Below are 21,539 nucleotides of genomic sequence, written 5' to 3'. Positions count from 1 at the left end.
CAGAAGTCTGAGATCCGCTAGTGAGCGACGCCTCGTGGTACCATCACAGAGAGGCTCAAAATCACTTTCCAGAACATTCTCGTTCACCATTCCTGGCTTGTGGAACGATCTTCCCACCCCTATCCGGAATGCTGAATCCCTGACAATTTTCAAGCGACAAAACTCATCTCTTTCGAAGCTACTTGATTTCATCATCATCATCATCAAAATTTCTCTCTCTTTATTTATTCCTTCTCTTTCTAGCTTGTACTTATTTGAACAATGTCTAGAAACTTGGTATTACAAGCACTTCCTGTATCTGTTTGCCTCTTTAAGAAGAATCGCTTTATGTATCCCCAAATTGTAAGTCGCTTTGGATAAAAGCGTCTGCAAAATGACTAAATGTAAATGTAAATCATGGTAAGGCCAGCTCAGACTCTCTTTCCCACTCTCTTTTTTGTCTCTCATTCCCCCTCTTTTTTGCACACACTTTCTCAACAAATGAAGGTAAAACAGAATAAATATGGAACAAAACAAAGGCTGCTAATGTGGGTCATTCTTTGAGTTCAATTCAAAACTCTGTAAACCATGTCAATGTTTCATCTTACGTACAGCATATGTTATGGCACAAAGCAACCTAAACCTCTTCACTGGGTTTATAGCCGGAGGGTGAGCGATTTTTGACTGTAGGGGCTTCTGTGTAGCCCCCTGGGGAAACTCAGGGTTAAATGCCTGGCTTTGGGTTGCCAGACCATCACCAGATGATCATGCTGCTCATGCTTTTAGATTTGACCCATATTTGGCAGAGTCCTAATAAAGATGCAGTGAACAGCAAAAATCATTTTCTTAAAGGGATGGTTTACACAAAAATTTAAACTCTGTCATCATTTACTCATGAAACTGTCAAAAAAGCATCCAAAACAAGCTATAAGCACAACATTCGATCAATTCTTGCATTATATACACTTTCAAACAGCACAGCTCATCCCTCCACCGCCTGTATGCTTTATTGACCTTGATGGCAGCCCAAGTGGGACACTCTTACTCAGAACCGTCTGGCCTCCGTAAGTATATCTGCGTCCTTGGCGAGAGACGTGATCACGGTCGCTCGGTTAGAGCTTGCAGGGCAGCCAGATGTCCTTCTCATGGCCTTCAAAGTATTGTCTCTCCAGCTATTTATTTATTAATGTTCAGTTCACACCGCGATAACTCTCACCCTGCAAATACTGTTTATTATACCAGAACTCTGAGAAGAGGCTAGTATTTAAAGACTAATGTAAATACGCTTTTAATATTTTCTGAAGATGTGAATATTTTCTGAAAATATGAGTGGCGCTTGCCTGTGCAGGGGGGTAAGCCACCATGATGCAGCTGTACAGTTTTGTGGTTGGTTGCTAGGGCGTCAGGTTGCTAAGGTGTTTTGGGCTGTTGCTAGGTGGTTGCTTACCCATTCAAGTCAAAAGAACTGTCCCCCAAGTCTATAACATTCTGCTTCCTAAATGAGTCTGTCGCTCTTTCTATAAGGTGAAAATCGTACATCTGAGTGCTTAGAAAAGTAATAGAGCACTATTTGAGCTATTATTCAGCCTGTGGCTGAAATATAAGCGAATACTCTAGGTTAGAGGTCCATGTTTGAGCAATAGTAATAGTGATATTTACATCGTCAAAGAAATACCTGGAGCAGATCTTGAAAATGTTCATTTTTAGGGATTGGATTTCTCCTATAAAGTGCAATAAACCTTAAAGCTCTGGTGCACGATGTCCACAGCATTTAACTGATATTTAATTGCCATTTTTGACCATTCAGGGTGTGATCTTACATCAAAATACCTTTGTGACCCCATCATTTTATATGAAAATCATTGTGTTTATTTTTTAATTTATGACAACATAAATTCGAAATAGGACGAAAGTGGTGATGCACCAAGTAGAATTATCATCTATTGCAGTGGACAGAATCTAATACTTGGTTTGTAGCACAAAGAACTATTAAGAAAGACTGATTATTTTTACATCATATTTTTAATAGTTTGGAAGAAAATAAAGTTTCTGTTCTCTTTTGTGAATCCTTTATGAATATTAAAAATAAATAACCAAATAAAAGAATATATATATATATTTTAATTTATTACTGGAAGTAAAAATAACCATTAAGCATGTTTTTTTTATTACAGTATTAATTTTATGCATCAGGGGGTTAATACATTAAAGAATATGAATCTATGCTTTAAGGTCATCGTCACAGTCTCTGAACAAGCTCAAGTTTCTTAAAACGGCTGGTTTCTCTCACTCTGGTTAGTTCAGAGGAGGGCAGGTAATCTAACACCATGAAAGCCATCTCAATCGCTCTCTTTCCCTCCCTCTTCTCTGTTCTTCTTTTGCGAGTTCATGTTCTGGTAAGAGAAGATCTGTCTCTTTTTAATGAAACCCCCCCCGTCACACTCATCTCCCATCTGGTATGTGTGCATATATGTGTGTGCGAGGTGGTGGGAGGAGGAGGCTGGTGTGGTTATGTGTGTGTGTGTTAGTATACATGTAACCAGAGGGAATAAGAACACGTGTATGCATGTGTGGTGTCATTACAGCAGGAAGCCTTTGCTCTGATGAGAGGTCTCAATTCCTGTTTATAGAGCAACCACTGGAGCACAACAATAGCTGGAATTTTGATGGATCGGCAGAGAGGACGCCCAACTCTCACCCTCCAGAGAAAAGCTTCACTCTCGCTGACAAATATACAACACAATATGTGAGAAATCAGAGGCAATACACTCAGTGTTACTGATCGCTCGTAAATAAACAGGAAAGTCTCTCTCTAGTCTAGTTTTATTAAACGACACCTAAAGTGGTACTAGGGCTGCACGATTAATCGAATGCGATTGTTATGCGGATTTTGTTAGTAAAGCCGGTTCTGTAATCAGCAGGAAATCATCATCACATACTTTCAGATGGAGCAGAATTTACTACACATAGCTGTAGTTAATTGACAAGTTACGCAAAAAAAAAAATCGCGATTTTATTGCGCGATTCTGAAATCGAAGAAATCGTTCGCGATAATGACAGCTGTTTGCATAGCTTCTCAGTGAACTACGGCTCTGTGAAGTAAATGCTGCTCCATCTGAAAGCATGTGAAAATACCACATTTAATAACATATTTTTACTCCAAACTCACTTCATAACGTCAGTCGAGTGTTTGAAATAAATCCTTCTGTGAGATGATATGGCTTCTTACACAGAATAAGGCACGCAACATATTTCATAGTATTTAAGCAGTGATAAAGGCATTGCATTATAAATATACTTTATTTTAATTAAAATTATAATAATAAGAACTCCGATAAACCGTATATCGTAGTAGTCGTGTGTTTATTAGTCACGTTGAATCTGATCACAGAACCGTGCTTCACTGAAAGATAATCATGACAATCGCAGAATCGCGAGAATCGCGATCTTGATTCCATTTCGATTTATCGTGCAGCCCTAAGTGGGACCTTTTTTAACTTGTCTTAATTGTCTTGATACATTCATAGGTTAAATTTATAAAGTTACTATTATCATATTTGAATATATATTAGTAATAGTATTCAAATAGTATTGAAATTTTTTTTATATTATATTATTAATATTATATTACAAAATATTATAATTACAAGGTTATAAAATTTAACGTTTTGGCTCTTGTCTGATCAAAATGGTGTTGAGCGCACCCCTCACTGAGCGATCTGTTATATCGGGATCTCTGGGATTTGAGGTCAGTCCAGCTGGACGTCTGGTGCCAAAACGAGGTGGATTACACCCTTTAATCCCAGTCACCCCAAAGGAAGTGAACTAAAGCTGCCAGCGTCCTTCTTCAGACCACAGTCTTCATTCAACTGATCTCCCTGAACCTCTTTAAACAGACTTGGTGAAGTGTGAGAGAAGTGCTACTATCACTTGGCATGATACAAAAAAAAAAAACGGTTGTAAAAGAGTTTTGCCCTTAGGGGACCAGCAGCACTGACTGCTGAGATGAATTATATATATACAGTGTATCATGTGATGAGGGTTAAGACTTAGGCTTGTCAAGGAATTATAAGTATAATACTTCTGTCAGTTCTTTAGATGCAGTGCTCTAGGTTTCAATAAATAACAATGCTACATAAACAATGCATTAACTAAAAGTATAAATTTTAATGTTAAAAATGTTAATGTAAAATACTGTACAAAATAAATGCTGCAAATTGTTAGTTCATAAAGCTTCATAAATATTCATAAACCAAAAGAATTTATTATTGTATCTCCCTTCAAACAAAAATGGATGCCCAGACAACTAGGTGTTTTGATTCCACTTTTTATAGCACAACAGACAACATAGTGATTTCAGGTACAACAGTTTGCAATAGCTCTACTCACAAGAGAGTTTTGTTTTGTTTTGTTTTTTAAACAAGAGTTTTCTGAAGGCCTTCTTGTGTTACTGGAAATACAAGCATGCACTTGCAAAAATGTACTAGAAACTCAGACTTCAACAACTTGAGTAATTCGAACAGAAGGGTTGCACTGTATTGGATAAGAGAGGTTTGGCACTGAATGCTAGCTTTATTTTCTCAATAAATGAATTCCCTTGAGCTTGAGCTATTAATAATCTCTGAGCTATTTCTCAGAGGAAAAGCTGTTGGGGAAGCTGAAATTTGCTAATATTTCCAACCACACAAGCACAAAAATGTACCTATACATACAAGTCACTGCAGTTTCCAGTTGAAATGAACACTAGTGGTACTAAAACACCAATGACTTTTCATTCTTGTTCACACAAATTGTGATTACAGGGGTAGATTATCGATTAATGAACACTTATTTTTGTGCCTTTCGTTGCACAGCACTATGTTATTATGACTTCAAAACACTTTTAGTGCATGATTTGTAAACTAACACATTTCAATGTTTGTATCACATAACCAGCTCCACATGTATGGCTTTTCTGAAATAGTAAACTTGCTCGGTAGCTCACCTGGTACAACACTGCACTTGCTGTTGTAGAACTGCACTTGTAGAACACTTGGGTGCAAGTCCTGTGAAACATAAAAAAACATATAGACTTGTAGATTTAAGATAAAATGGTGTGGTTGCCTCAGCATTTGTCTCATGTTTGCATTTGTTAACACTATCGGTTAGGTTTAGGGTAGAATTTAGTGTAGGTGGTGTTATTTTCAAACGCGATAGAGCATAAACCTTTCAGCACCACTCACTGGAAATATTATTTTCGAATTGCTGTAATACGTAGAACAACCAGTGGGTCACATTCTTAATGATCGGTTTTGGATAAAACTGAAAACACTTTTAGCACCTCTTACTGGACGTTCCACCTTGAAAGTGTTGCGAAATGTGCAAGAAACAAATGTAATATCATTCATACAACTCATTGGCCACCCATATGACCAAGACATACTTGCCCTTCCCCATACGATCACGTTCCTTTCAAAATAATGTATACATGCATGTATTTTTAAAGCAACGATCAGTCAAAGCGACATCTAATATTTAGCTGCATTAAATACAAAGTATACAGAAGAAGATATAACGTGCTGTGCTTTTCTACATGTTGTTTTACAGACAAACCAGACTCTGAATAATTTACAGCAGCAAGGCCTTGACATCCTCAGGATCCAATTAGATGAAATCCACATGCAATCAGTCCACAGGAAAAAGCACAACAGGGACATCTCCAGAGAGACGAGACACTATTAGCAAGTTTCTAAAATACAGAGGGGAGAACTGCGTAAAGAGAAGAGCAAATTCACCACTGCTTTGACAGAACATGGAATCCTTGAAATCAGATCAGTGAACAAAGAATGTGATACTCGTATACAAATACCTCAGTTACTCAAACAACCCTCTGATAAGGTTCTACTGACTTAGTAATAGCTGTGCTTTAAATAGCAACAGCTATTAGATATAGTGTATGATAGTGCAGTTTAATGTCATATATAGAACTACGGTACAGTACTGTATAGCGTATGATACGGTAGGACATTTGCTTGCGGTCTTATAAAATGTCATTTTTAAGTAATCAGTTTAAGTGCCCTCAAAAAAAAATAAAAGTGTCTGATGGTGAAATGCAAATCCCAGACCAGCTGAATGTTTGTCTTTGCTGAAGTTTAAACTTTCCATAAATCAAGTGAAGAACTGCACAGCTTGTTGATGTTTTCCTTCAAACCAAAGATTGCAACTACGACTTTATTACTTCTGCTGAAAACAAAAGATAATTTGAAGAATGTTACAGCTGTTTTTGCGCAGACAGTGAAAGTCAATGGGGTCCGATGTTGTTTTATAGATTCAAAAAATAGCAGCTACCTTTTTTCAAATGATCTTCTTGTGGGTTCAACAAAAAGATAAAAAATGCATACAAGTTTAGATCAGCACAAGAGTGAGTAAATTATGACAGAATTTTCATTTCTGGGTGAACTATCGTTTTAAGAGTCAACTATTTTAAAAAAAATTTGTTGATCACTAATCTAAACATTGAGGTTAGTTATGATGGTTATGGCCATGTCACTAATAGTAAGCACGAGAGTAAACAACTAAAACAAAACAAGCAAGGCAAGTTTAGATATAAGAATCTGACCTAAACAGTTTACAAAATGAATCCAAGCCAGAAGCGCAATATAAACTACTCATGTGAAACTGTTATTAAAATTCCTTGTGACTTTATCAGTCAGATTGGGTTTGCATTGGTTTGCATTACAAGCTCAAGAGAAAAAGAGCCGTTTCAGTTCTGTCTAAGGGTGGAGTCACCACAACTGTTTGTGTGGTTTCCAGCCAAAGGCAACAATGACTTGTTTCTATAATCTCAAATGGAACATTTGTTAGACATTGTGTGATTATGCACTACTGAATAAAGTATCATAAAGGGCTTTGGTCTGGTTCTTAGTGTAGTATAGTCGGTTTGGTCTAGTGTGGCATTGATATGGCTTGATGTGCTGTGGTTTGGAGAAGTATTATGTTCTAATTGTATAACATGATCTGGTTTAACCAGGTTTGGTTTGGTATGGTCTAGTCTAATTTGGCCTTTCATGGTATCATATGATCAGTCTTTCAGCATTGCTATAGTCTGGAAAGGTCTGGTCTTAGTTTAATATGGTTGTTTATGCTGCAGTGAGGCTAAGGCACACATAAACTGGGCAGTTCACACAAGAAGAAGAATTACACTAATTGCACATTCAAATGTTTAGGATCAGTAAGATCAAAGGTTTGGGGTTGGTAAGAAGTTTGAAAAAAATGACAGCAAAAACATTTATTTTGTGAAATATTATTAAAATTTAAAAATAACTATTTTCCAATTTAATATATATTTACATCATTTATTCCTGTGATGGCAAATCTGAATTTTCAACAGTCATTACTCCAGTCTTCAGTGTCACATGATCATTCAGAAATCATGATTTGCTGCTCAAGACACATTTATTATTTATTATGAATGTTGAAAACAGTTGTACTAATAAATATTTTTGTGGATTTTTTTCAGGACTATTTTATGAATAGAAAGTTCAAAAGTTAAGCATTTATTTGAAGTAAAAATCTTTTGTAATATTTTAAATGTCCTTACTGTCACTTTTGATCAATTTAATGTATCCTTGCTGAATAAAAGTATTACATTCTAAAAATAAATATATAATTAAAAAATAGTAATTGTAATCTTACTGACCCCAAACTTTTGAACAGTAGTGTATGTTATTATTTACTCAATGTCATGCTGTCTACAATCATATGACTTTCTGTCTGTCAACAAAAAAAAAGATTAATTTTAGAAGAAAATCTGGGCTGGTCTTTTCCATATTATGAAAGTGAATGAGGACCAAAGCCATCAGTCTTAAAACCATGAAAAGAAAGCACCATAAATCATTCAGAGAAGGATTTTCAGTAAATATGACAATATAGATTATAAGCTTCTTTTATGTTCCTTTTTCATCATTTGGATCTTTATAACGGCAGTCGTCATTTACTTTCATTAAAAAAAATGCAAGTTTGCACATCATAAAACAATCCACGTTTGTGTTCCACAGTAAAAAGAATGTCATACAGGTTTGGAACAACATAAGGGTGCACTGCATAAATAAGATTTTTGAGTAATCCATCCCTTTAAAAGGACAAAGGCTCTGGCAATGGTTCAGAAAAAACTCTTCTAACTATATACTGGACATGATGGCAGTGAGGTCATGGTCAAAAACCGGGATGTGTGCAGTATACAGTACCAACCTGTTCCTGTTGGAACGTTGGACAGGAAGATACACACTGCCATCACTTGTTGTGCTCTCTAGTGCCAACGCTGTGCCCTGCTTAGCTCTCTCTGTCTCTCTCTCTCTCTGCCCGCTGCTGCCAGCTCACCCATGTGCCAAGCCCTCCACCAGACACAGGGCATTATGCACGCCCAACACAGCTGATACACACCAAATTCTGGATACAATAATTCCAAAACAGTTTTTATGCTCAAAACACATTTGTTCGTATTACTGCGAGCAATTTACAGTAATGACATCACCAGCCTGTTTTTCCCACTATGCTGGGTGATGCTGATCAGTCAGCATTACTAAATAAAAAAATAAGGGCTCTGCAGTAATTTAAATAACTTCTGGTTTAGAGTATTATTTGTTTATATATATATATATATATATATACAGATAGTATTTGTTTGTGTACATATAAAACAACACACAGGCATATTAGGTATTCTCACTTAAACACTCCAGAAAAACAAGTACAGCTAGTTTACCTTGCTATGACAGTTGAGGCCATAATGCCATAAATGAAAACACAATTACAAAATATAATTACTCTAATATGAAGTGGAATGACCTTTTTTAATAATAAATAAATAAATATTTGCTTAATAAATAAATAAAATAACATTTATTAATTTAAGAACTATTAATCACTATTTAATTTATTTTTATTTAATTCCATATTATTTATACTATATATGAAAATTGGACACATAAATATATTTCAAAATGTATTCATTTGATTGCATTTTACAAACCAAGTGGCAAAACAAATGATGCTAAAGTTTTCCTTTGTATTTTTTTTAATTAAGGCAACCTGAACATGTCCAAATAATTCTTTTATGAATATTTAGCTTGAAAAGTGCTTTTAAAAGTGCATTTATTTTAAAATAAATATATGCACTTGGTTTAATATGTACTATATAATGCAATGACATTAAAGCGGTCATGAACTGAGAAATCAAAATTCCCTTGACCTTTTGACATAAGAGATCATTGTACTATAACAACATCCTGTAAGTTTCAGAACTCAAAACTTTCTCGTTAGTCTAAAAACAGCTTATATTGAAGCCAATCTGCCAAAACAACAGGCTGTGGAATGTGCCACTTTATGACGTAATAGTGTGGTTAAACCCCGCCTCCGCAGAGGAAGATCAACGCCTGCTTCTACATCACTGCCTGTTTAGCCCCGCCCACCGATTCACGCATGTAGTGGGTAAATAACGAGAGACAAACGCAGGTCTATGCAGAAACCAAACGATAAAGATGGCTCCGAAGACAAGGCGTTGTGCATTGCCTTCCTTCTGATCCTAACATTAGGAAAGAGTGGATGAACTTTATTTTTAATGAAGATCTTACTGATAACAGATGCGTTTCCCAAAAGCATCGTAAGCTTAAGTACATCGTAGACCCATTGAAACCAATGGAGCTACGATCAACTTAGGCTTACGATGCTTTTTAGAAACGCAGCCCACATCAGTAAGAACTTGGTCCTTTGTTCAATTCATTTCACCATGGTTTCGTTTACAAACAAGGCACAATTCGATGCAGGATTTTCAGAAGGATTGAAACTAAAAGACGATGCTGTGCCGACTGGATCCATCTATGAAGGATGTAGGCTGTCAAACATACACAACTATTAGCTAATAATAGCAGTGGGTGTTTACTTCTGAGTCTACAATCCACCACGTCTATTCAAACAGAGCGTTCTGATGAGGGGGGTCAAAACAGGACAGAAAATTAGCCTATTACTTCTAAATTATGGTGTTTTTTGATGTAAAAATCTTAACATTATAAGTAGACCTCAGAGAACTTTACAAAATAATAAAAAAGGCAGTTCATGACCCCTTTAATACATCTTTAAGTGTGACTTAAGTGTCCAAAGATTTTTCGGAACAACTGTATGCAACTAACACTGTATTTACTATAAAACACAGACCATTTACTGTCTAATCAAAAACAAACAAAAAGCACAAATAGGTATATAATCAAATAAATATCAACCAATTTAGGAAGACATCTGTTCAGTCTTAACCTGGACGTCTTAACTCTGCAAATTAAATTCTTCATGCAGTCTCTCCTCCCCCTCAGCTGTACTTAATCTCGGTGATGAAATAATTTTTCTTCAGCCCTAATTTTGCGTGTTACAGGGCTTTGATGGAGGATGGGCATGCTCTTTATTGATTGGTGGTTTGAGCAGATTACCCTAATAGAGGGATTACCACCCACATGCTGACCACACGTGTTGGAGCTGTTGGGCCGTGGTGCCAGCTCCCCATCAGATGGCCAGGAGGAGCAATGAAGACATATAACACACCACTCAATAGGAGCGTGTGTCTGTTCGTCTGTCTAGAGGGTGCACATTAACAAGTATTTGGCAACTCATTAAGTTATTTTATTTGCAAACTCATTAGTCATCTCGGCTGTGTTGTCAGTTAAGATGTAGTCAAATTCACCATAATTATCACGTTTAGATGCCTTAGCACAACTTGCTTGGAACTTGACAGGTTCTATGACAACTGGTGTAAATGTCATGTCTAATCTAATGCTAGTACGTTAGCAGATACAACACTACAAACATAACCTGAAAATGTGCTTCTTGTAGTAACATCTAAATTATTTGTTTTTATTCAAGTGAAGAATACGATTTAGAAATATGATGTAGAAATAGCTCCTTAAAGGTACAGTTCACCCAAAAATGAAAATATTTTCACCGTCATGTCATTCCAAGCCTGTGTGACTTATAGGGATAGTCAATCAAAAATGTCAATTCTGTCATAATTTACTCATCCTCATGTCATTCCAGACTTGTATGATTTTTTTTTCTGTGGAACACAGAAGAGGATACTTAGAGAAGAGTATTGATAACCAAACAGTTTCAGCTCCCATTTCTGATTTTGTTCATACTCAGTAGGACCTGAAAGTATACCAACATTCTTCAACATACATTCTTTTGTGCTCCACAACAGTCAGTCATACAGGTTTTGAATGACATGAGGGGGAGTAACTGATGACAGAATTTTTTTTTTAAAGTAGGACCTGAAAGTATACCAACATTCTTCAACATACATTCTTTTGTGCTCCACAAAAGTCAGTCATACAGGTTTTGAATGACATGAGGGGGAGTAACTGATGACAGAATTTTTTTTTTTCATTTTGGATCACTATCACTTTAAATAAGTTATAGCAGAATATCCAAGCTGCTCTTTTCCATACAATGAAAGTGAATGGTGACCAATGGTGACCAAAATTCAGTCTTTTCATCAACCAAAGCTAATGTATAGTTTTAGATGACTTGGAATATAGTGCACAAGTCATGTGTCTACTTTTACAATGCTTTTTTAGTAGTTTTAGATTTTGGTAGTTTTTTTAGTAGCCTCAGTCCCCTTTCACTTTTATTGTATGGAAAAGCGAGGCTCAGACATTCTGCCTAACATCAGCTATGTTCTACAGAAAAAAAGACAGTTTAAATGACATGAAGGTGAGTAAATGACAACAAAACGTTAATTTTTGAGTGAATTATCCCTTTAAGGTAACAACTGCACATTTTATTTAACATACTCTCCATAATTCAAACCAAAGGTGGATTAAGACCACAATGGTGAGAATTCAGAAAATGTATGGATATTTCCCTGAGGATAAATAGCAACTGACTTTGTCTCTCAAACTGAACTCTGTGTGTGTGTCCTTGAAGCCATTTTCCTGATTATGATTCCATTAGACTGAATGTCCAACAGTCAGCTGTTTATCAAACAGACAGTTATTCAAATTAATCCACAACAGGTAAAACTGCTCCAGTCGATGACATATGCATGACCAAATCCTCCAGCCCTCTCTCTCATCTATCTATTCCTGTATGTGTATGTTTGATTTAATGAGCAATGAGAGGTAATGATGCAGCAATGAAACATTTAACAGCTTTGTGACATGCTATAATACAAATTATGCATACTGTAGCAATAAAGTCAACTCATAAAATCTATTTCCCCTGCTATGAATGTTTTAATAATCAACAGAACGCATCATAAAACATTACTGCGCACACTTCACCAAAAGTATCTTACATTTGCGACGCCCGTTATTACGTCTTTTGAATCCAAATGACACTAATGGCTAAGCAGCCTCAAATTGCTTCAGTATAACAATAGCATTAAAATATTAAAGTTGCAAATGTAAGCTTTTCTCATGTGTCCAGATGGGGGAACTAGAAGCTTATTCAGGCCATGGAAAACGAATTCCAGTAATCTACTGCTGATCCTTCACAATGCCCCCCTTGTGCCTTTTGTTTTAGCCTCCGCACTGCCTGTACTCAAAGCCACTGATAACGTTAATGGTCCCTTCCTCCAGCCAGCGGATCTTGAGCTATTAGGGGTTGTGAGAGAACTGAAAATGCTTGTTAAGTCATAGCTGAATGTCGAGGGGACGACTAGGGTCAACTTTGCAAGGTCAACACAAGTTCAAGCCATAAACCACAGTGAAAATAGTCTGGTGACAAATGGACATGTCAAATTAAGACCAGATACTTGTGCAGTGTGTTGGATATATTTGAAATAGGGCTGCACGATTACGACAAAATTCATAATTGTCGATTATTCCCTTGAAATTGTAATTGCGATTATTAATTACGATTATCACAATTTACATTGAATGATGTTTATACCATTGTTTGATGCAACTGCATGCCGTATGTTTATATGAAAATAAACAAGCTGAAACACTCTAACTGAAAAACTTTTAGTGCTTTTCTATAGTATTAAGCCTCAAATGTCAACTATACATCGGATTGGTTTCTTCTTTAAATTATAAAAAGTAAAAATATGAATGGTATTATAATGTTATACTAAAACTAAAATTAAAATAATGGGAAAAACCCTTAAGATAACATGTAGAAAGAAAAAAACGCATCTTAAGCACGCAGAATAACATAAGTGGACTTTGAACGATTAATTGCCGCTTTGAACGATTACGTAATTGTGGCATCCATAATTGTAATCACGATTAGAAATTCGATTAATTGTGCAGCCCTAATTTGAAAGATCAAATAATATGCAACATGCTGCTTATTCTAGATAGACACTCTTAAAAATATTGGTTCCAAAAGGGGGATTCTGTAGCAATACGATAGAAGAACCATCAAGTCCAAAGAAACAGTTCTTTAAAGAACCATTTTTTTTCTTAATAAGAGCATTTTAATAATCCTGAGAACGTTTTTTAATTATAAATAACCTTTTATGCAACGGAAATGTTCCGTTGCACCCTTAATAATAAAGGTTCCAAACGGCGTAGTTTTGCAGCTATGCCATAGAAGTGTTAAGGTGAAGAACATTTTAATAATCTAATCTTTTTCCAATATAATGAACCTTTTGTCCAATGATAAGGTTCCATGGATGTTAAAGGTTCTTCATGGAACCATAAATGCTAATAAAGAACCTTTATTTTAAAGGAGTGTCGTAAACATTTACATTTTTTAAAAAAGCTCTTCATTGCATTCTCATTCACAGAAAAGGATTGCCTTGAAGTCTTGAAATCCGAAAATCCCACATCTTTCGACATTTAAATGTTTGAACCCAAGCCCCCTGGCCCTTTTCAGATGGAGAACAAAACAAGCACAGAACATCTTATCACTTTTCCTTACATCTCAGAACAGTCACAGTTCATAGGTTGCTTAGGTCTCTTCACAACTCAAACAAGCAGTACAACACCCACTCACTCATTCCCGAATGAACATGCTTTTGATTTGCACTGTCAAAAGGTGTGTAGTGCATGAACCGAAGCCGTGTAAACAACCTGCTTCATTGAGGCTGAGCACAGTAACCAGCTGCACATAAACGGGAAGTGACTTTAGCAAAGGCCCATGCAAATATTTCCCACCACTGCTGCAAGTTTAAGGTTTTTGTTTATCGGCAGAACACTAGAATAACTGTAGTGTTTAGTGTCATCTTTTTTTAATCTATGGCTGCCTCTTGACAACTAAGAAGTTAGTAAACACAGTAAAGTATGCAGTTGTTACTTTGAGTGTGTATTTCTTTACAGTATTTTACATGTACAGTATACCCACATGAAACCTACTATCACAATATATGTAAAACAGTGAAGCTAATAGGCACACACTCCTACAGACAAAAGAAAGCTCAAACTATTGATCCCATTCAAAGTCATTTTAGTCAGAAACAGACCCCTCATCACAAAGCAAAGGGGTATTAACTAGTGTGCTGACGCCATCCCAGCAGCAGCCCCCCAACAGCCCTTATGCCAGCAAATTCACCTAATAATACAACAAGAGAGCCCTTCATATGCCTGTTGTGTCATTTACCACAAAACCTCCCTCAGCTTATTTGATCGTCACATGAACTTTCAGCTTCACACGAGCAGATGTTCTTTGGCACCATGACAGTCGTGATAATGACAATGCATACACATATCACCCTCCTCCCCTTCATTCTCCTCATTATCATTATCAAACATCACCAAAACCAGTTAAACAGTTTGTATCCAAACTAATGAGCACAATAAATAAGTAACCTTCCTTATATGTAAACTTAAAGAGCATGAGCTAGTAGCAATTAAACCCTCTAATAAAACCCTTGAGATTATAACTAGTTTCTCAACTTTAGACATAGTTTAGAAACTGGACATAGTTGTTTACTAATCAAAGTATACTACAGAATCAAATACTGTATAATCAAAACATACTATAATTAGTATACATACCAATTAGTTTGATTACGTTTTATAACTGTAAAATGTCTTGCCATATGTTTTTATTTATTAAGTGTCCTCATGTGGAAGATCAGTCTTGCACATTACATACCAATTAGTTTGATTACGTTTTATAACTGTAAAATGTCTTACCATATGTTTTTATTTATTAAGTGTCCTCATGTGGAAGATCAGTCTTGCACATTCTTTAGAAAGCACGAACATCCTCTGCTGCTTTTCAAATGCTTCATTCACATATTCCTTATCTCCGCATAGGTAAGATCCCAATTCAACAGGACCGTTATCCAAAAATTCCCTGTAAATCGCAGTCCGTCGTCCTCTAAAGGCTTTGAGCCTTGATAATGGTAAGCTAAATGCGAACTGACAAGCATCCGACAAGCTTTCAGGGAGAGGGGAGGAAAAAAAACTGAACAAAACAAAAAAAAAAGTCAAGCACCAAAACCCTGCCCTAGACTGTAATAGCTCTCAAAGTAAGGGTTTAGATTTAAGACAATCCGAAGCCACTGATCGCTATTTTGTATTGTATTTAAAAAAAAAAATAATGTCTAATAATAGATATGTAGGATATTTTTTTAAATAATCATGTTGAAAAAAATCAATAGGATGATGGAAGATAGCTGATAACCTAATTTAATCCTAATTGCCTGGCATGTTTTTTCCATCTAAAATAATTGGTTTTCAGTGATGGATCATGTGTTGCTCTGCATCAACAAGTTTATTAGGCCTATTTAAATGTGCTGTTTCCCTGAGCCTGGATGAGTTTTGGGTTTATAGTTCAAATAATAACAATTAGAACAAAAATGCATTTGTACGCGATGTAAAATGCATGACGCGGCTGTTGTTAAATTAACAGGAGTAAAGAGTGAATAAAATATGCTGGTCGTTATAGCTGCATTGTCAAGAACACATTAAAGTAAATAGGCTACATTTGGCGTCAAAGACGCCTTAAAGTTAAGTTAAAATATACACGACACCTCTGCATGCCAGCTCAAAAGCTGTTAACATTAGAGTTGGGAATAAAGTTGGGAAACGAGAACCGGTGCTTAAGAATGGGTTCCGTTTAACAATTACGGAACAGAATGATTTTCACGCCAGTCGATTTTTGACCGTGTATTCATGGAACACCGCTGGTCTGACTGTGTTAAGTGTTGTTTATACCAACATACTGAACGTACATCGTGAAACAAACAGCAGCTTTTTTTATAATGAATCAAAAACATAGGCCAGTGTTGCAAACTGCTTTCAATTGAAAGTAGCTAAAACTGGTAGCTAAATGTCACTAGATGACATCACAATGGCAAATTCACTGATCTATATAAAGATGAACGTAGATCAGTGGGCAAGATGAGAACTTAGATAAGGTTTGTCCAAGCAGTTGCTATTGTCCCTAAACTTTTTTAAAAAGTCTCAAAAGGGGCGGGGAAGTCGCTAAATCTAGCTACAAAGTAGCTAAACTGGCAACACTGGACAACGCAATCACTGTACGAACGACTCTCTTATGAGCCTGTTCTTTATAGTAAATCAAAAGCATACAGAGTAGGCCTAACCGGTGTGGTATGATTCCCAAACGAATTACTCTTATGAGCCAGTTCTTTTTAGTGAATCAAAAGCACTTTAATCTGCCTCGTTTTACCTAAACCACAAATACTTACAGTTGCGATCATTATATTTTATATAGGTAAAAAAAAATGAAAATCAATTGTTACCCTTAGTTTTGTTTGTTTCATATTTTATATAAGAGACACAGTCTGGATTGCCCCCACTTTAAAAAGTCTGTGAAAACTCATTAAATGTCTGAGTAAACACACCCTTTGCCAGAAATGTGTTGTTATTTCTGATTTGTTATTGGCTACATTTTATGCAGAAATCTAAAATGATTTCCTCGATCTCATCAGCAACAGACTGCTGAGTGCAGTATAGCCTACGATAAGAATTTATTGTTTCCAAACATTTCTTCCTCAGAAGTAGCCTACCAAAAAAAGCTTGTTAATGGAATTATGAAATAGTCAGGAGGATTCGGAATCATACAACTATACAGAACCTATACAGATGGTTCGATGGTTAAAACTCGTCAGAAGAGAAACTTCCTAAAAATAGCGCATGGACAAACAGAATGGGTTATGGCAGCGGTTATATAGGCTACTGTATGAGTGCGACACCATAGGCTTTATGTACTGCTATCTACACTAAAGAAAGCAATCATTCAGTGTGCGACTATTGTTTAGAGTGAGTTGCCAATAGACTGATCTCTAATCTTAATCTAATCTCAATTAGACCAACGCTGAAACAATGCCTATTCACATCACGCCAGAAAACCCAAGCGAAATCTCCCCGTCCAATCCCTTCAAAGTAGCGAACTATTATTAAGACAAAAGATTAGGCGATCCTAGTTTTTATGATCGATTATTTCTCAGAATTCGATTCGAAACTTACCTCGGTACATAAAAATGACGTAATGAAGTTGTGGGGCAACGGCACAAACGCAAGGTGACTCTCCGAGATGATGACAAATTGAGTGGCATCCGCAGTTTCCAAATGACTTCAGCGTTGAAATAGCGATCAAAGCGATCTGATCGTCTAGGTTTGTAGATCGAGGAAACAATGTGACGACATCGAGCGACGTTGATCCAGATCGAGACGGATCGACAGCGAAGTGCCCCGTGTGTTTGGTGCGACACCTGGAGCGGCAATGGTTCCTCCCTCTTTCAATGACTATTGTTTGTTCAGCATAAAGTTGGGTGATGCAGAGCTCTGGTGTTCAGAGCACTTAATCTCTGCCTGCTGGCATACAAAGTGATAATGTTTGATGACCGACAGTTTAGGGTTATAATAAAAATGATTTGGAAAAACATAAAATAGGCTATTGGGTCAAGGATGTGACGCTCCTTTTTTATTTATTTTGTCAGGGTCTGGTTCTGGTTCTTTGTCTTAGCCTAGGTAATAAAACATATTTCATTATACTAACTAGCTTAATAAATAAATAAATAATACAAAATAATGTCATTCGCTCAGTTATGTAATTTTTAATGCAAAGATGACTGTTTGAGATGTCTTTGTTATGGGCTATGGTTAGGGGTAAGGGTAGGGGTAGGGTTAGGTTAGGGTTAGGTCAAATAATGTCATATTTGCATTAAAAATGACATAACTGAGCGAATTACACTTAATGACAGTTGTCATAAACATGCATAAAACCTCCTTCATATTCATGACATGTGTCGTGTCATGATTATGAAGGTGCCATGTCAGTCTTATGCACACCCCTTCAAGTAAAGTGTTACCCATAACTTTCAGGCCTGCCATGCAGAAGTGGATAATGCAGTAGCTGTTTGGCTGGAGCTGTTGCAGGACACCTATGTGAAGAGTGGTCATTAGTGGCTCTCACCAGAGGCTGTGACAGCTGTCGCTTGTGGCTGCCGCTGGGCCCCAGTGCCCCTCGGCCACTCACAATGCTCCAGTGATGAACAGTAGGTCTGAAAAGACATGCAACCTGACTCCCTCATCTCCATTTACCCATCTCATATTTAATCCCAGACTCACCCTGTCATTAACCACCAGCCACACTACCTCTAGCCCACAGCTTTGATCATTAATCAACGCATTCGCGCAATTATTGAACGGCACAGCTGCCAGCCTAACAACGCCTGTTTTGATCACTTTTCTCTCACATTTTCTATAATATTTTCTATTATTATACATCCTTCATCCTTTCTAATCATCTTACGAGTATGTTTGACAATTAGTGTGGTAAAATTAGGCCTCATTTGTGGTATCTGGGACTGGCACCCTTTTAAGGGCTTGTTTTTGAGATGGAAGTCTGTGAGCGAGAGTCGATGGATTTTTTGGTTGTGGGGGAAGGGCAATTCTGAATTCTTTCACCCCTCGATTCCTCTCAGGCACACACAAAACCTCACACACAAGGGGGAAAGGATGAGTATAAATTATCACATGTTAAATAAAATAAAGCTCTGTGGCTTAAATTAAATATTTGGTGTTTTTTTTTTGTTTTTTTTACAGGAGCATGAAAAGGGGGATACAGTTGAGCCCAAGTATGTTTAAAAGACATTAAATGTTTAAAACCATTTGCATTTAGTCTGCCTGCAACCTATTCTGTTGTATCCCTAGTGTATTTGCATTGCAGACACACTTTGCCCTCACAAAGAACACCTTCTTCTCATTTCTTTTCTTGCGGCGTTTGCATTCTGATCCAGAAAGTGTTTGCATTCCACTCTGCACTACAGATCTTTATGCATCCTAGTTATTGAACATGTGAAATGATCTGAATGCAGCAACCTGTTGTTTTCCACAGCGATGTGGAGCGGAACAACTTTGACTCTGAGAGTTAGTTTGAAGAGTGGGGGAGGATGCATGCGAATGTTCTTCCAGCAGGTCAGAGTTCACAGGCTCCATCAAGAAATGCAGAATGCTTTTCCTGTTCACCTCCAACTGCGCAGTTTATAGAGACAACAGAATAACATGCCCAATTTACTCATTTATAACTTGAATCGAGTCGTTTCATCAGAAAACTATTCATTAGTAGCTGATGCAATCTCTTGGCACTGTAGTAAAACAGGAAGCATCTACTTTAAATCTGGGACATATAGTAGCCTATCAGTGGCATCAGCTACTCTAGTCTGAAGCAGAATATGAATTGTTTTGTATAGAATGTTGCAGGAAAAGGAAGTCTAAAAATAGGTCACGCCAGCACAAGCATTTTGGTTTCTCACTGGTTAAAACATTTCAAACCTGCATGTTACATACTTAACCCCTCTGCTTTAATCCCGTTTTGTGATTTGCAGTGTCAGGCCTGTTGCTTTGACAACAGCAGAATGTGGTGAATATTTCATGACGGGGGGAGGGGGAAGGGTGGCCCGCCAAACTTTGACCTGGAGACTAATCTATTCAGACAAAAAGAGGCAGACCGGAGTTGAATCTTGAGACAATTAAGGTGCACCATGGTCAACTCTTTGTGAGTTCTCTCATTTGAGTGCTATATTTACAAATCCCTCCTGCTGCTTTTTCAGCTTTAAAACATTGTTCATTTAGCTTCTCTGTAGACTTCTGCATTCTTTTAAGTCAGTCTCTTTTTCTAAGACTTGGGATTCAGCGTATTTGGCCCTTCTGTCACCAAATGACACTAATGAAACAGAAATAAAACATATGAAGTCATAAAGAGATGGAAACTCTTTTAGAACACTGTAAATCTCATCAAATCAAATCTTGGGAATACTTTAACTATCTAAACATCTTTTAAGATTTTATTTATTTGCCTTTTCGAAAACTAATGTTTATTTAAAGCTCTTTTCTAGTCACTGATAGCAAAACAAAGTCATCATGAAAAATAAAAACATTTAATGTCATTGTGTTATGGAAATTGTTATTTTTAGAATATTTTTAGAATATTATACATAATAAATTCCACCAAGATGTTTATAAATTAAATCTTGAGAACATTAAATCTTCTGTTAATTGCCTTTAACCCTCTTTGGTACAGTGTTGGTATGTAGCAACATATGACTTTCCTTCAATTTATTGCTCTTCAGGAAAAAAAGAGAAACACTACAATAGTTGTTGACCATTAAATATAATAACGGTTAAATATTTGTCCATGTTAATTTCGAAAAATATCAACTTCATCTAACACAGATTTACAGTAAATTGAGAAAATATAAACATTACCATATGTTTCTGTTCCTCAGTGGAATTAATGTTTTGTTTTTTTTTGGCCTCAATTATATTATATAATTATATAAATATAAAAGAAACATGAATTTATTTGGAGAAATTTATACTTTAGAAAAATATATACTACATATAATAATATTAAACAAAAAACATAATGTGGAAAATATTCCATTGTTAGAACATAATAGATACTACAGCAGGTTAAACGAATATACTTCTTTATCTAAAGAGATTTTGTGTGCACTGATAGCAGGGAAGGTCCCCCTGGAGCACCTTAAGGTTAAGGGCCTTGCTCAAGGGTATTGAGCGAGAAGATGATCTCAGTAACTATCCAGGGCCCCTTCTAGTTTGTGATTGAACCTGCAGTCTTTGTGTTCATAGCCTGGATCCTTTATGGTTAAAAATTCTAGGCTTGTTCAATGACTGTTGTAGTACTCAAAACAGGTCTCGGTCTCAAGACTGGTCTTAAGACCATTTTTTGAAGGTCTTGGTCTTGTCTCGGTCTCAGACTCGAAGGACTCGGGATTTTATTTCAAGACCGGTCAAGACCACAACTGCGGGGATATCACTAAATTGCTGGTGCATTGTCTGATTTATTTAAACTCATTAATGTGATGATGTAAAACTTCCTGCTTTAAATGCAATCAATAACTTTCTAATTTTATTTATTTTGATACTGCTGTGCGCGGTCAGAATTTAATGGGGAATTGTGTCAAAAATTTCACCAAAATTAATACAAATGCCTAAAAAATTGAAGATAAGATTGCAATACACTCTAAAAAAATGCTGGCCTGTTTCAGCCCAACTTTGGGTCAAATATGGACTAACCCAGTTGTTGGGTTAAATTTTTCAATTACATTTTTAACCCAAAAGTTGGGTTAGTCCATATTTGACCCAAAGTTCGGC

General features: G+C 36.4%; 1 protein-coding gene across 5 annotated transcripts in view; it reads right to left on the bottom strand.

The window, feature by feature from the left end:
* LOC107688320 (zinc finger protein 516-like) overlaps positions 1-17,707 on the bottom strand; it is a 39,013-nt gene extending 21,306 nt beyond the window's left edge. Inside the window, exons 1-2 of one of the 5 annotated variants that reach the window (XM_016485948.1) lie at positions 17,385-17,707; positions 4,964-5,024 (exon numbers count right to left, since the gene is read on the bottom strand). The gene's annotated coding sequence lies outside the window, so the exon portion shown is untranslated. Of the gene's footprint in view, positions 1-4,963; positions 5,025-15,083; positions 15,395-17,384 lie in introns of those variants that run through there. The other 4 variants (XM_016485944.1, XM_016485946.1, XM_016485945.1 and 1 more) reach the window with 4 other exon arrangements.
* Positions 17,708-21,539: the final 3,832 nt, after the last annotated feature.

Source organism: Sinocyclocheilus anshuiensis, unplaced genomic scaffold (assembly GCF_001515605.1).
Source record: "Sinocyclocheilus anshuiensis isolate Anshui unplaced genomic scaffold, SAMN03320099.WGS_v1.1 scaffold209, whole genome shotgun sequence".
In the NCBI taxonomy this organism is placed as follows: Eukaryota; Metazoa; Chordata; class Actinopteri; order Cypriniformes; family Cyprinidae; genus Sinocyclocheilus; species Sinocyclocheilus anshuiensis.
This window is presented reverse-complemented; position numbering and strand designations above follow the sequence as displayed.